The 16,053-nt window shown below is 41.6% G+C and overlaps 1 long non-coding RNA gene across 1 annotated transcript in view; it reads left to right on the top strand.

The window, feature by feature from the left end:
- The window catches only part of LOC105728680 (uncharacterized), a 110,143-nt gene that overhangs the window by 89,618 nt on the left and 4,472 nt on the right, over window positions 1–16,053 (top strand). The gene's annotated exons all lie outside the window — the stretch shown is intronic.

The following is a 16,053-nucleotide window of genomic DNA, read 5'->3' as shown; positions in this document are numbered from 1 at the left end:
CCACACCCTTGAAGGATTTCCTGCAAGCCTAGCTCCTCCGCTGGGAGTGCTTTCCTTGATGTTTGCTGCCTTCGAGGCTATTCACACAGTCAGCCATGATGGGGCACCCATGCACACCAGGGGCTGCCAGGCACTGAGAGGTGGGAGAAGACCAAATCCTATATCCCTGAAACTTATAATCAGGCAGAAGAGATAAGTACAAATCTAATTAAAATTAAAAAGTGGACAAGAAAGTGCACAGCTACAACATGCTAAGAGGAGTTCTGATGCAGTGGCTCTTAGGACTAGGTTTTGAGCAGTTTGTATAAGCGTGTGTTTGTGTTATGCCTTTGTGTGTACATGCGCATATGTCTCTGTATGTTTGTGTCTGTGTGTGTCTCTCTGTGTATGTGTATGTCTCCAAATATGTGTGTATGTGTTTATATGTATCTGCGTGTGTGCCTGTGTATGTCTCTGTGTGTGTCTGTGTGTATGTGGATGTCTCTCTGTGTGTGTCTGTGTGTATGTGGATGTCTCTCTGTGTGTCTGTGTGTATGTGTTTATATGTATCTGTGTGTGTGCCTGTGTATGTCTCTCTGTGTCTGTGTGTGTCTGTGTGTATGTGGATGTCTCTGTGTGTGTGTGTTTGTATCTGTGTGTGTCTGTGTGTATGTAGATGTCTCTCTGTGTGTGTCTGTGTATATGTATATGTCTGTGTGTGTATATGTCTCTGTGTCTGTCTATGTGTGTCTGTGTGTATATATGTGTCTCTGTGTGTATTTGTGCATGTGTCTCTCTGTGTGTATATGTCTTTCTCTGTGTGATTGTGTGTGTATGTGTATGTATTGATAAGAGGTCTTTGTCCTCTAGGCCAGTGGCTCTCATTCTCAATCTTGGCTTCTTGGCTGTACCTTGGAATTAGTTAATGAGATTTAAGAAATTCTGATGCCAGGTGCTACCTCCAGAGTTTCTGATATTACTGAGTCCGAGTCTAGGGAGGGAATCCATAAGAATGGTAAGGTCAGGCTCTGTGGTGAATGGCTGGGCTCTGGTGCTTGTCTGCTTCCACTGAAGAATTGGAGGAATGGCAGAGGTGGTATGGTAGAGGGCAGTTCCTGTTAGTCACATGGGAGATATCATACTGTCCTTTACTGTCTCTGGGGGTAACAGACGAGGGGAGGAAGGTAGTCTCTGGGTTGTATTTGCATGGAAAATGGACCCACAAGAGGCACAGCTTCACAGTCTAAAGAAATATCTTTGACTTCTTTAATACCAACATACACTTCTGAAAGGACCTTCCTCAATCCCCCTTTCCTTCTCTCACTTCATTCTTCCCTCTCTCCTTTCCTCTATCCCTCTTTTACCTTTATCCAGAAATATTTGTTTAGCTCATGCCATGTCCCAGGCACAGTTCTGGGGGTCAACCAATGAACAAGGCAGATTAGTTCTTGATATCAAGGAGTTGACATCTTAGGTGCTTACCATAGAACAATCATGAATAGTGGTGGAAATGTGCATGTCTTCTGTAGATGGGACTTTTCCTGAAGAATCAGTAGTTGGTGTCTTAGCACTGTATTTTATGGCAAAACATGGCTCCAAAATTTTAAGATAATTGCATTTGCATTAAGATGTTATGTGCTGTCGATCATAATGGACTAACAATGACTCAGAGTTCACACATGCCACATTATTAAGTATTGAATAGATAGAAGAGGTTTTTTTTTTTTTTAGAGACGGGGTTTCACCATGTTGGCCAGGCTGGTCTCGTACTCCTGACCTCAAGCAATCCACCCGCCTCGGCCTCCCAAAGTGCTGGGATTACAGGCGTGAGCCGCTGCGCCTGGCCGATAGAAGAGTTTTAATAATATATGGGTAAGGTATAAAGGGTAAAATTAAACCAAACAGCAATGTACCTGCTACCCAGCTTAAGAAATGAAATATTTCATTTACCTTTGAAGTCCTTCCAGATTTGGCTACCATCTTGAATTTTGTGTATAATGTTCCCTAGGTAACGTAGTTCAGTCATACCTGATTTTGAACTTGAATTTTATACAACTGTTGTATACAGATGTACTATTTAGTGACTTGCTTATTTATTTATTTATTTACTCAGTATTATTCCCAAGATTCAGTCATTTTGGTACTTACAGATTTAGCATGTTAATTTTTATTGTTATCTAATAGTCCTTTGAGTGAAAATGCCACGCTGTACTAATCCATTCTATAGCTGATGCATATTTAGATTGTTTCCAGTTTTTTTTTAATGAACATTGCCGTCAAGAACATTTTTATACATATCTCTTAGTCTGCAGAAATCAAACTGCTGGCCACTGGAATATATAAACCTTCACTTTAGCATGTACCTACCCTATGATCAAGTTATTCTATTTCTAGATAGTTATCCAAGAGAAATGGAAGCATAGATACACATAAAGACTTGCACATGAATATTCATAGCAGCTTTATTTGTAATAGTTCCAAACTGGAAACAATATACATGTCCATTAATAAGTGAATGTAGGGGCCAGGTGCAGTGGCTCACGCCTGTAATGCCAGCACTTTGGGAGACCGAAGCGGGTGGATCACGAGGTCAAGAGATCGAGACCATCCTGGTGGATCACGAGGTCAAGAGATCGAGACCATCCTGGTCAACATGGTGAAACCCCGTCTCTACTAAAAATACAAAAAATTATCTGGGCACGGTGGCTCATGCCTGTAATCCCAGCTATTCAGGAGGCTGAGGCAGGAGAATTGCCTGAACCCAGGAGGCAGAGGTTGCGGTGAGCCAAGATTGCACCATTGCACTACAGCCTGGCTAACATGAGCGAAACTCCGTCTCAAAAAAAAAAAAAAAAGCGAATGTATATATAATAATAAGTGAATGTATATACAAATTGTGGTATAATCATGCAATGGAATACTACTCAGCAATAAAATGGAATGGATTATTAATACACATAATTAACATTGACAAATCTCAAAATAATAATGCGGAGTGAAAAAAGTCATAATAAAAACATTTGTTTTCCAAGTGATTACATCAATTTATACTAGGTGGAGTTTCCTTTGCTCTGTGTCTTTTCCAAAGCTTGGTATTGTTAGATTATTAATTTTTGCCAGTCTAGTGGTATTTAGTGATATCTTGCATTTCTTTGATTACTATTATGGTTGAATATTTTTCTTATGTTTCCTATGTTTATTTGCCTTTCACATTTTTTCTCTGTATAATGATTATGTACTATGTATTTTGCCCATTTGTCTATTGAGTTGTTTGCCTCATTCTTATTGAATTATAATTTTAAAATACTTTCTAGAAATCAATTTCTTGCCAGTTTCATGTGTTGGTCACCCATCTATCCTAGTCTCCCAGCTACATCTAGCATTCCGCTATCCCTGCTGAGGTGCCAGATCTTTGGGTGAACCTTTTTGGATGTGCAGGTCCAGCAGAGCTCCCCTACAATTGCTGCCCCATCTGACATCATGAAAAGCAGAAGAGTCACCCAATTTGTGTAACTTTTACGTTCCATTATGCATCCTTGTTATTAGAAACTGTGGTGAGACAACTATGATGAGATGGGGAAAGCATCATAGGAAATGGAAGAGCTGGATTCAAATCTTGACTCTCACTTACTTGATAAAGTACATTGGGTAAACAACTTATTCAGATTTATTCAGGCTCAATTTTCACTAAGTGTAGTAACAAAATATTTTCTAAGAGCTTAATGTGGACTCCTTGCTATGTCAGGAACTTTATACATATATATTATGTTGCATAAATCCTCACTCTAGTCCTATGAGGTAGATGCTATTATTATAGGAGCCAGAGAAGGTTAAAAAGCATGTTAAAAAGCCAGAGAAGGTTAAAAAGGCTACATGCTGGTAAGTAGCAGGAATTAAAACCCAGGCAATGTGACTTCAGGGTCTGAGCTCTTACCAGATATTCCAATATTACATTGGAATTGTAATATTTTCTCACTAGCTTGTTCTGCAGATGACATTATCTGTCATGTGAAAGCAGAAAGCAGCTAAATTATTGCCTGACACACAGAAGCTTTCTGATCATGGTTTGATAATTTTTCAACCAAGTGCTGTATGATTCTAGGTTAATCCTTTCCTAAATCATGACATTACACTACTACAGAGACAGTAGAAACAAAATGTCTAACAGTATTTTCTAATGTTCCCTGTCACACTTAGCAGTGACCATAATAGATGAATATTTACACAGAGCCACAATAAGATCATGTATGCATCCTATAAATGGAGTTTGCTTCCTGACAGCTCCATAAACTTACCAACACTGGCTATCATCTATTTTTCTAATTCTATCTATCTTAGTGGTTGTAAAGTGGTGGTTGGTGGTTTTGATTTGCATCTCCCCGATGAGTGATGATGTTGAGCATCTTTTCAAGTGCTTATTGACCATTTGTGTATCTTCGTTGGAGAAATATCATTTCATATCCAATGCCCATTTTAAAATTAGATTGTCTTTTTATTGCTGAGTTGTAAGAGTGCTTTAAAGATTCCGGATACAAGTTCCTTATCATGATTTGCAAATATTTTCTCCAATTCTGTGGGTTATCTTTTCATTTTCTTAATTCAACCCTGCTAGTGACTTTTCTAGGTTTTGGAACACTGTCTAAGCCCTGGTACTTCTGACCCCTATCAAGTCATAGCACATTAGAAAAAGAAACAAATTTTTATTGAGAACCTTTCATGAGTTATCCATTAAATCCCCGCAACTGGCCAGCGGTATATATTATCCTTCCATTTTAGAGTGATAAAACTGAAGCTCAGAAATAAGGCACTTTGACCAGTCTCTTGCCTCATAAGAATGGAAAAGGGGATTTGTCATTTATTTCTCTTTGATACTAATGGACTTAAAAATTATTTCTATTTGAATAGTTTAGGAGTACAAGTGGTTTTTGGTTACGTGGATAAATTGTACAGGGTAAAGTCTAGGCTTTTACTGTATCCATCATCCAAATAGTGTACATTGTACCCAATAGGTGATTTTTCATGTCTCACACCCCCCCCCACCCTTCCCCCTTCTGAGTCTCTAATGTCCATTATATCACTCTATGTGCCTTTGTGTACCCATAGCTTAGCTCCCACCTGTAAGTAAAAACATACAGTATTTGGTTTTCTATTCGTGAATTACTTCGCACAGGATAATGGCCTTCAGTTTCATCCAAGTTGCTGCAAAAGACTTTATTTCCTTTTTCTTTTTTTAAAAAGGAGATTTTAAACCATATCCTTGTGATTCAAAATTTATGCTTCTATTCTGTAGTTAGTGGCAGTGGGTCCCTTTGTATCACAATGAGTTGACACTAGATTCATCAGATTTATAAAAATAAAATAGTGATATTGAAGAAACAATTAAGGGCCTGGCCTGAAAGACCATTTGCCTAACGTCACCTCCGTTGAAATGAGTGGGAATTGTGAGTATCTTGGAGCCTGGCCTGGGAATGAGAACTCTCAAGTTGGAGCATGTAAGTATTGTTGCTAAGCCATTGTGTTTGCTCTTCCTTTTTGTAGGTGTCGAGATAGCCCTTCATGGCAACTATTTATTATTCGACTTGGCATCAGGGCCTGGGAGCTGGCAGAGTCTGGGGCACGCTGGGATACTCATTATCGCAGCAGATAAAGGAGCTTGAAATCACCAGCTGACCTGGATTTCCTAGTGAGATTAAGAGAACAGATATTGCTGGGAGGGAAAAAGGGCCATGGGTAATGTCCTGGGAGAATAGCCGATTGTGGAAGGCCAGGAGGGCTCACTTTAAACAATCCTATTTCTCTGGAATATGTCTTTGGGGACATTTGATAAAATAGAATCTCACGGCTGAAATTATGTAGTTATATGGAGGGGAATACTGCTAGAAATAAGGTCCTTTACTCTAGCCCACAGTCCCCCACCACCATTTTTTCCAGAAAAATAACCAGATGATCTTTCTCTGTAGTCATAAAGAAAGTTACGCCAGGTACGCTTTCCTAAAACTCCCAGGTCAGCTGGGAATGGCCAGTGTTGGAGATAAGGAGTAGCTGGTTTTTATTCCTGCTCAAGATGACTCTTTCTGTTCCCAGACACTTTTTAATCTGGTACAAGCAGCAGAGATCGGTGGAGCAAATGCTCTGGCTATTGGCTAGCTCTTGGTTTAATAGGGTGGCTTTTAAGAGAAGGTTAAAAGCCTTCAGGTTCACCCAAAATATGCTCTGGTGTCCTTATAGAGATGCTTAGTGATGCCAGGGATGGTTGTTTGCTAAATTTTTGTAACAGAGGGAGCAGGGTTTGTCAAGGTTTGGGAATCCCTGCTCAAATAAGACACTTTAAATCAATAATTCAATACTTACTATACACCTGGTATAGCCCAGGTGCTGTGTTAGGTGCTCTGAATCACAGTAGATTCTAAGACACGACCCCTGTATTCATAGAGCTATTGTGTAGTGGGTAGGGGCACTATCGAGGAATAATTAGATTGACCATTGTAGGTCTGTGGCTGAAATCTGTGAAAGAGGTAGTGTTGCATTTTCTGGAAGGCAGATACAAATCAAATCAAATCCAAATTTAGCCATGAAAAATTGTGTTTTGTATTTAAAGAACTGCCTTTAATGCATTTTCTAAGCTCCACGCGGTTTGTTTCTTTGGGCTAAATAAATCTAGAAATCATTAAACCCCTCATGTCTGCTGGGTATGCCAAGAATGCAAGGCCCTGACCTTTCTTTAATTAGGCCAAATCTCAGAGGTATGTTTGCATTGAGCACCCTTGAGAGATGAGCTCCCTCTAGGATAAACATCAGGCCAGCTTACTGCTTGCTATGTAAGTGGGAGATGCCCCAAGCTCAGAGTTCCTCAGCTGTGATGCAGACTCACTGTATGTGAAGCATCCATCTGGGCCTTAACATGTTGTCACCATGGGATTTGGGGGCCAGGGAGACTGATATGAACATGCTATTGCTCCTGCTGCTTGCTGTGCTGTGAGTAATAACATCCTTTGTCTTTGACCCAAGGGTCTTGTGTCTTCTGCCAGTATCTATGAAACAGTAGCAGTCTCATTTATTAGCTTGTAAAACCCTAGGCCCAATAGTACCCCTTTCACTGTGAAAGGCTGAAAGGTTCTTTCTATGCTATGCTTGGTTAAAAGGGAAGAAGAGGGCCCATGGCAAACTTGTTTGAACCCTCAAAGTGTCGCAGTCATATAATAATACAGTTCTATCCTGAGCTGGCATCATCAGAGTGCTAAGAGAGATGATCTGAAATGAAATGAGATGGATTATTAGATAACAGAGGTTTCCAAAGTATTTTAATGTTGATAGCTGAACCCTTTTTTCCCCAAGTAATTTATAAGGAACTACAATATATACAAAGATCCCAGTTATAAAACTACTGTTTTAAGGTTAAATTTTGGATTTGAAGGTTACTTAAATTATTGTAATTTAGTTGTATATCAAAGGACATTCCTAATTCTGCTTTGGTGGGAGTTGATCTGTAAGGCAGCCCAGGTATTCTTGTGCTGGTTTAAATACAAGGTGTTTGGCAGTGGAGGGCTCCTGACAGGGAAGGCAGCTAGTTCTCCACTCACAATATTCACAGGGAGGACTTTACCTTTGTGTATTTACCACATTCTTCTATCTGTCCTTTAGAGACCTGATTTATCAGTACAGCAGAAGTGGCTTTTCAGGGCTGACTCACATTAACTGTGCACAGGAGACTCCTATTTAAGGAATGTATTATACAAAGAAAACTAGAAGAGTTTCAAAACCAGAGAAATTACCTGGGGCGCTGAGTTGGCATAGATACTCGTTTGTAGTCTAAGCAGGAGTTGGTAAACTGACCTGTGGGGCAAATATGGCCCACTCCCTGTTTCTGTATGGCCCCTGGGCTAAGAATGGTTTATACATTTTTTGGTGGCTGAAAAAAAAAATAAAAAGAAGAATGCTGTTTTGTGACATGTGAAAATGATAAGAAATTCAAATCTCAGTGTTCATAAACAAAGTTTTGTTAAAACAGAGCCATTCAAGTGAATAGACTCATTCATTTACATCTTGCCTATGGCTATTTTCATACTGCAGCAGCAGCACTGAGTAGCTGGGACAGGGACCCTAAGGCCAGCTAAGCCTAGGATATTCATCTCTGACCCTTTACGGAAAAAGTCTAGAGTTGTGATTCTTAAAAGGCAATATGCATACAGATCTTTCAGAAAGTTTATTGAAAGGTAGATTCTAATTTGGCGAGTCTGAAGGAGGGGCCTGAAATGCCACATTTCTAACCAGCTGCAGGTGATGCTACTGGTGTCTGAGTGGCAAGTGTAGAACCCCTTTTCCACTGGGTGGCACTTGGATGGCCATGCCAACTTCTCAGGTAGGGTATACTTTGCCCCTGTAGGGTAGATTTTGATCTGATCATCTTCTACTCTTTATGTAGTCTTTCTTCAGACTGGGTACAACACAGTAGCATAACTTTCCACATGTTAAACTGTTGCAGTCTGCCTTCCTAAGGTCACGTCCAATCTATCTGGATTAAAGAAGATTATTGGCTTACTCCCATGTGTGGTTACCGCCCAGCCCATCCACGATGTCTGTGCATTTCACTGGTTGAAGTCTCAGAGAAAAATCTAAAACCCATATTGTTTGGGGAGCCTCATCATTGACCACATGCCACAACCTACATCCCTAGACCCAATGGGCAGGACGGGATGCTGCATTGAGAATGAAGACTCTTGGAATTCACAATTAGAAGGATGTTTACTTTCTTTCTGAATAATCTCTCTTAACAATCCTTTAAAAACTTTGCAGGGCCTAGAACCCAGGATCTGACATTCAGTAGATGAGATATTTAATCAATGCATGACTAAACATCTAATAAATTCCCAGCATTCAGCATTATTCAACCTTCCTAGGACTTCAGCCAGAAGGACCAACTTGCCATTTCCCAAACTGGCCATAGGCTTTCATATTTCTGTGTTTCCTCAATGAGTTTTCCTTTTATGGGAAGGCCGTTTCCTACCTTATCTCCCTGGCAGATGACTTCTCCAAAAGGTAATTTGTTTAAATGGTGCCTTTTGCCAGAAGCATGTCTTTGGCTTTCAGAGGAGAGTGTCATTACTCTTTAAGGGATGATTGAGAGAGCTGCCCCAGGAGGGAGGAGGAACTTCCATGTGGTTGTTGTATTAGCTCAGCTCTGAATGGCTTCTTCTGTTTAATAAACCGTGTTAATTTTACTACTGCTTGTTCCTGGCTCCACCACACAGCAGTGGTTTAGGCAATATGTTTGAAAAATGTGCTAATTACAGGCTGCAATTTTCTTCCATCCTAAAATAAATACTTAGCATTTTAGTACTTGGAGAGGGAAATAGTTTAGGGGAGCTAGAGGAGTCACAAAGCTTGGGGGCTTTTGGGAGGGGCTGGAGAACATGGGAGCAGAATGTGCAAGGATAGAAAAAATGGAAGGTTTTGGATGGCCCTGGTGTTGGGGTCTATTTAGTGGGAGTGGTGTGTATGTGGGTGCGTGCAAGTTTGGGGGATACTTGGGAGATGCAAAGAGAGGCAGAGGGAAGGAGGTGCTGGCTACCTGCTCACCAAACCCTGTTCCTCCTCTTCTGTGGTGCAATTCTCTCATTCAAGAAGTGTTTTTTTTTTTTTTTTCCAGCTGAGCATGGTAGCTTAATGCCCGTAATTCCAAAACTTTGGGAGGCTGAAGTGGGAAGATTGCTTGAGCCTGGGAGTTCGAGACCAGCCTAGGGAAGACAGTGAAACTGCTTCTCTACAAAAAATTATGCAGTGAGATATGATCATGTCACTACACTCTAGCCTGGGCAACAGAGTAAGACCCTGTCTCAAAAAAAAAGAAAAAAAAAAACAGTGTTTTTTTAACACTAATATGTCACTTCTTGCATGAGAATTCTACAATCTATGAAACTCATGATCTTATAACTTGCTCTCTTACAATTGCCAAATATCAACAGGTCTATGGGGTACCAAATCCTCTTTTTGTGTGTGTGACAGAGACCATTGTTGGTAACCTCCTGGCACTTTATACCTCCCCGTTCCCTCTGCCTCTCCTGTATAGCATCTGCATCTCTCACCTGCACATGCCCACATACATACTTCTTCCATAAAGAGGCCAAGACCTCAGGTATGGGGCAGACATGGCCCTGGCCCCTTGGAGCTGACCGTGGAGTCCTGTGGTGAAGAGCTGGGTAGACCTTTAAGATAATCTCTTCCACCCTTTATTTGACAGTCATAGAAACTGAAACCCTGAGGAAGTGAACAAACTTGACTCATATCAATCAGCTCCTTTAATGGCAGAGGCCAGATTAGAGCCCAACTCTCTTGATTCTAGGCCCAGCTTTCTTTCTACTCAAATTTTCCTTAATGCCGCTAGAACACACTGTTCATTCAAGATTGGAAGCCATAGATACCTAGAAGCACGTTTTATTGTATTAGTTAGGCCAATGCTAGTGCCGGTAGACAGACGATAAGCTGCCAAATTTCAGTGCCTTAAGCAACAGAAGTTGATTTCTTCCTTACATATAGGCCTTTCAGGAGCTGGGGTCCACACAGCCAGACTCTGCTATATTTAATATATGGCTTCCAAGGTGATCAGGGCAGTCGTAGGTTTTGCTGGAATGAGGTTTTCACAGGTCTAGGCCTGTAAGTGGTGCTCCCAATTCGTTGGCTAAAACTCAACATCTCAGTGCATAGAAGGCTGGGAAATCCAGTTTAGTGATCCTGGGAAGAGGGGGAACAAGGTTTAGTAAGCAGTTAGCTAATCACTGCCATATACATTCTCGATGAATTTCATTTCAGGACAGTAAAGGGACAATTGCAAAATATTTGTCACAAAAAGAGGATGTTGGATATGATAGAGTTGACAATAATTGTATATGAAAGCCCTCTGGAGGGGTACTCAGTAGATATTTCTGTTTTTTCCTTTCCCATGGTTTTCCAATTAATTCCTAAGGAGATTTTCTTTGACCCAGTGAAGTTCACCTCAACTTGATTTGGAAGTGCGTACACCTGACTCTAGGGAAGAGGGCAAGGGAGCTTTGGACAGGCTTTCAGCAAATACTCCTTGAGTGTCTGAAGTACTGTACTGAGCAACATAGAACTGGACACCATTGACCATATCATTCCTTAGTTGATGAGCTCTGGGCCCTCATAGGCCCTCATGTTTGAATAGTGCCTCCCGGTTTACAGAGAACTTACTTGAACATGATCTCAGCTCAGCATCACAATAACCCTCTGAGATGAGAGAAGGTAGGGAAAGAATGAGAAAAAACTAACAGGAACTGTGAGAGTTCAGAATGAGGGATTATTTCTAGCTGCAGGAGCCCCACAGAGGTCTCCTGAGAAAGTGGCATTGAGATGCTTTTAAGGAAGCATGAGAGAGCAGAACAGTATTCCAGGTGGAAGCCACATCATAGCCAAAGTCACAGAGATGTGAAAGCGTGGGTGTGTCTATGGGACTAGGGGAGGTGATCAGTGTGGCTGGAGTATAGGCTGCCTGCAGGAGTGTGGGAGGCCAGGCTGAAAAGAACCACAGGGCTCAGAGATCAGCGTCATTTCATTAGGATCATCATCCTCACTCCCCTCTTTAAAAACACACTTCCAGACCACTTGCTATATGCCAGGCACTTGGCTAGGTATGGGAGACACAAAAGATATCACATACAGTTCCTGCCTTGAGGGCATTTACAACCCACCAAGGGGAACTGCCACACACACACACACCAACCTTAAATGAAATGCAAAGAAGTTACTTGGAAAGTTTGCACTTTCATTTAACATGTGCATGTTCAGAACAACAGAGGCCTGCAAGAGTTCCCTTTTCACATGTACTTGGCGCTTTCCCTTGAAGAGTCTTCTAATTAAGTCTTTGGGGGAGGCAGTGCAGCCCAGTGGTTGCAACCACAGTCTCTGGAGTCTGAAGGCCTGAGTTGAAATTTGGGCTGCAGTGCTCATGACTTATAACCCCCTGGTGGAGTCTTTAGTTCTCTATCCTTGGTGATATGGTTTGGCTGTGTCTCCACCCAAATTTCATCTTGAATTGTCGCTCCCATAATTCCCTCATGTAGTGGAGGGACCCAATGGGAGATAATTGAATCATGGGAGTGGTATCTTCATACTGTTCTCGTGATAGTGAATAAGTCTCATGAAATCTGATGGTTTTATGAGGAGAAACCCCTTTTGCTTGGTTCTCTTTCTTTGTCTGCTCCATGTAAAACGTGACTTGCTCCTCCTTGCCTTCAGCCATGATTGTGAGGCCTCCCCAGCCACGTGAACTGTTAAGTCCATTAAACCTATTTTTCTTCCCAGTTTCAGGTATGTCTTTCTCAGCAGTGTGAAAACAGACTAATACACTTGGTTACCTTGTCTATAAAATAAGGATCCAAAGACAACCTTGTTGATTGGGCTGTCATATCAGCTGAGTCAATGTAGAGAAATAGTAGTATGCATGATACCCAGTTAACCCAATAAATGCGAACAAGTAAGAACGATGCTGCTGGCTGTGGCTTACATACTGTGGCTGAGCTGAAGTAGAGTGTCAGAGCAAGGAGGGTACCAGGGAACGCATTCTTCCAGGAGTCTCGCTCAGAAAGCAAAGCTGAGTGAGTGTGCAAGGTTGCTGTGGTGCTGCCAAGTCATTGTGGAGCCTGGGTAGCATGTTCTGGCTTAAAGGAGTAGGGATTTCTTAATAAGTCAGGTGTTTCTTGTAGACACTCCCCACCCCCAGCAGTGCTGGCATGTGCAGAGGATGTTTTGAATGTGTCACTGATGGTTACATGCCGTCCTGCTGCAGTGCATTTCCAGCAGCTAAACCAAGGCCAGGGTCAGGGAGCCCAGCTTTAAGGCAGCAGATGATGCATTCTTCTGAAATACGCCGACTCCTTGAGAGCTTCCTTCAATTATACTGCCCTGTGTGAGTTTGCACACCCTCACACACAATTGGCTTTCCTTTCTTAGGAGTTTGGGATATTTCAGGGCTTGCTAATCTGCTGTGTTTATTAGATAGCCTTTGTTTTCCCCTTCTAAGACAGGAAGCTCATTAGAAACAAGCACAAATGATCCAACTTTCAAACCTGAGTTCAAAATGTCCCCTGAGAACCGGGGATATTTTTCAAGGGAGGCATGTTCAGAGGCACAGCCCAACTCAGGGTAGCTAAGCTGGCTTGTAGGCTCTTGGAATTCACATTCCAAGAATTTTGAGGTTCCCATGAGATGAATGCTTTCCCTCCATGAGTCCACCTCACAGCTAGAAATATGGGGAAAATCTGTGGCAAACTATAATATAGCAGGTAGTGACAATGGCCCTGGAGCCAGATGACATGGGCCCATGTTCTCGCTTAGCCATTTACTACTTATGTGACCTTGGGCAAGTCACTGACCCTCAAATTCCTCATCCTTAAAATAGGGGTAGACTGGGAAGGTGGCTCATGTCTGTTATCTCAGCACTTTGGGACGCTAAGGTGGGAGGATCGCTTGAGCACAGGAGTTAGAGTCCAGCCTGGGCAAAATAACGAGCCCCCATCTCTACAAAAAAATTTTAAAAAACCAGCTGGGTGTGTGATGGTGTGCACCTGTGGTCCCAGCTACTTAGGGGGCTGAGTCGGGAGGACTGCTTGAGCCTGGAAGTTTCAGGTTGCAATGAACTATGATTGAGCCACTACACTCCAGTCTGGGTGACAGAGTGAGACCCTGTCTGAAAAAAAATAAATAAATAAAGGTAGTACTACCCACTTCATAGGATTATGTGAGCTTTATGTGAAGGCCTTACATGATTGTTAGTTATTATTATTTATAGCAGCTTTCATTTATTCATTCATTTCTTTACTTAGCTGATATTGATTTGGTACTTTCTATGTGCCAGGTGCTGTGTGAGGTGTAGGAACACTGTAATAAAATAAGCTCTTGTCCCTGCTCTTGAGAAGGTCGCCACTCAATGGGAGAGACAACATGTACACAGGTTTTATAAAGCAGTATGAGCAGTGCATGCAGTGGGCTTTGGGAGCACAGTGGAGGGACACCTTGCTCTAGTTGATGGTGGTTGTAGTACTAGTGATAGTGGTGGTTGTGGTAGTGATAGCCCAAGTATATTACAATGGAAGTAATAATGATGGTGATGATGAGGGTGTTGGCTATGCTGGTAATGGTTTGCTTATAAGGATGGTAGTGATGATGGTGGTGATGATGGGACTGTGGGATGGTGGTGATGGTTGTGGTAGTAACGACTCTAGCAGGTTGTCATAGTGATAAAAGAGACAGTTATACTGGTGATCGTGGTGATCATGATGGTGGTGGTAGTGGTAGTGGTTTACCGTGAGAATGGTAGTGAAGATGGCACTGCTGCTGATAATGGTGATGGCAGCCATACAATGGTAATCAAGACATCAGTAACAAGATTGTAGTTGAGATGGTAGTAGTAATACAGTGGAGGTGGTGATGGTGAGGATGGCAATGGTGGTATTAATGTTTTGAGTAGGATGGTACTAGAGATGGTACAGATGATGGTGACAGTGTGATGGTGGTAGTGGTAGCAATGACTGCAATAGGATGGCAGTAATGGCATAATGACAGTGATCATGGTGAGAGCAAGTAGAAGTGGCGGTGATCTTCCCTGAGGAAGGTAGGAAAGGTGGTAATGATGACCATGTGGAGGTGGTAGTGGTGGCACTACGTAAGAAGACGGCTGTTCTCTTCCTACCCTTCTGAGAATTATTAGGAAAATCCTGCCAGGTGCGGTGGCTCACACCTGTAATCCCAGCACTTTGGGAGGCCGAGGCAGGTGGATCATGAGGTCAAGTGATCAAGACCATCCTGGCCAACGTGGTGAAACTCCATCTGTACTAAAAATACTAAGATTAGCTGGGCACAGTGGCATGTGCCTGTAATCCCAGCTATTCGGGAGGCTGAGGCAGGAGAATTGCTTGAACCCGGGAGGCAGAGGCTGCAGTGAACCGAGATCATGCCACTGCACTCCAGCCTGGTGACAGAGCAGGAGACTCCATCTCAAACAAACAAACAAACAAACAGAAACAAACAAAAGAGAAAATCCCAAATTTGACATTATTTCATCTGTAAATGTAAACTGTATCTTTAAATTTACATTTTCTGTTGTTCCTAGTGTGTAGACATGAAAATGGTTTTTGAAAATTGATATAAGCTGTAGCAACCTTGCAAATCTCTTGTTATTTATACTGATTTGTCTGCAGATTCAACTGGGTTTTCTACATAGATAATCATATCATCAGCTAATAGAGTTTTGTTTCTTTCTTTTTAATCCTTATGTCTTTTGTTTATTTTTCCTATCATGTCTTCCAGTTTAGTATGAAAAATAGGTTGTAAGAATGGTATCTTTTTCCTGATTTTAATTATAATAATTCTAACATTTTACAAATATTAAATATTAAAGTGATGTTTATTACAGGTTTAATAGGTATGCCATATGAAGTTATGAAACCTGTTCTGTTGTTATCCTGGTTTGCCAAGAGATTTTTTTGGTGGTTGTTTAATTATGAATATTTGTGGAATCTTATCAAAAGCTTTTTCTGTTTGTATTGAAAAGATTATATGGTGCTTTGGGCATTTCCTGTGTACGACTTCAGAGCTCTGCACCCTTAATTTTTTCTTATTTCAGCCACTGATGCAGTGACCAATTTTGTGTGAGCGCTGATCAGTTTCATGCAGGTGCACCCTGACAGCAATTAACCTCTGGGTCTCACAACATGCCTCTTCTCATCTCTGTTGATGCCACAGTGGGAGACAGTATGAGAACCATTTGGTACTCACCAAAATTTATTCATTGAGAAGAAGGATTTGTCATTCTTCTGTATGGACAGTGCTGAAATGCATTTTACATGGCAATTCAGGCAGTCCCATGGGCTTTCACCACTCATGCAGCAGTGGCTTGATAATTTGTCCTGGTGTTAGTTTTCCTTTCCTTTCTGGCTCTCCTTTTTTCTTCCTCACTTCTGCTCTTTGGCTCTCATGCCTTAGAAAAGTACTCACACTTTATCCTTTGTTTCTAGGGAACTTTTTAGAATATATATATTTTCTCTTTTTAGTCTATTTATGTGT

This window comes from Aotus nancymaae, unplaced genomic scaffold, assembly GCF_030222135.1.
Source record: "Aotus nancymaae isolate 86718 unplaced genomic scaffold, 86718_ANA_hifiasm-v0.15.2.pri h1tg000021l, whole genome shotgun sequence".
Classification (NCBI taxonomy): domain Eukaryota; kingdom Metazoa; phylum Chordata; class Mammalia; order Primates; family Aotidae; genus Aotus; species Aotus nancymaae.
The sequence above is the reverse complement of the archived record's forward strand: the minus strand, read 5'-3'. Positions and strand labels throughout refer to the sequence as shown.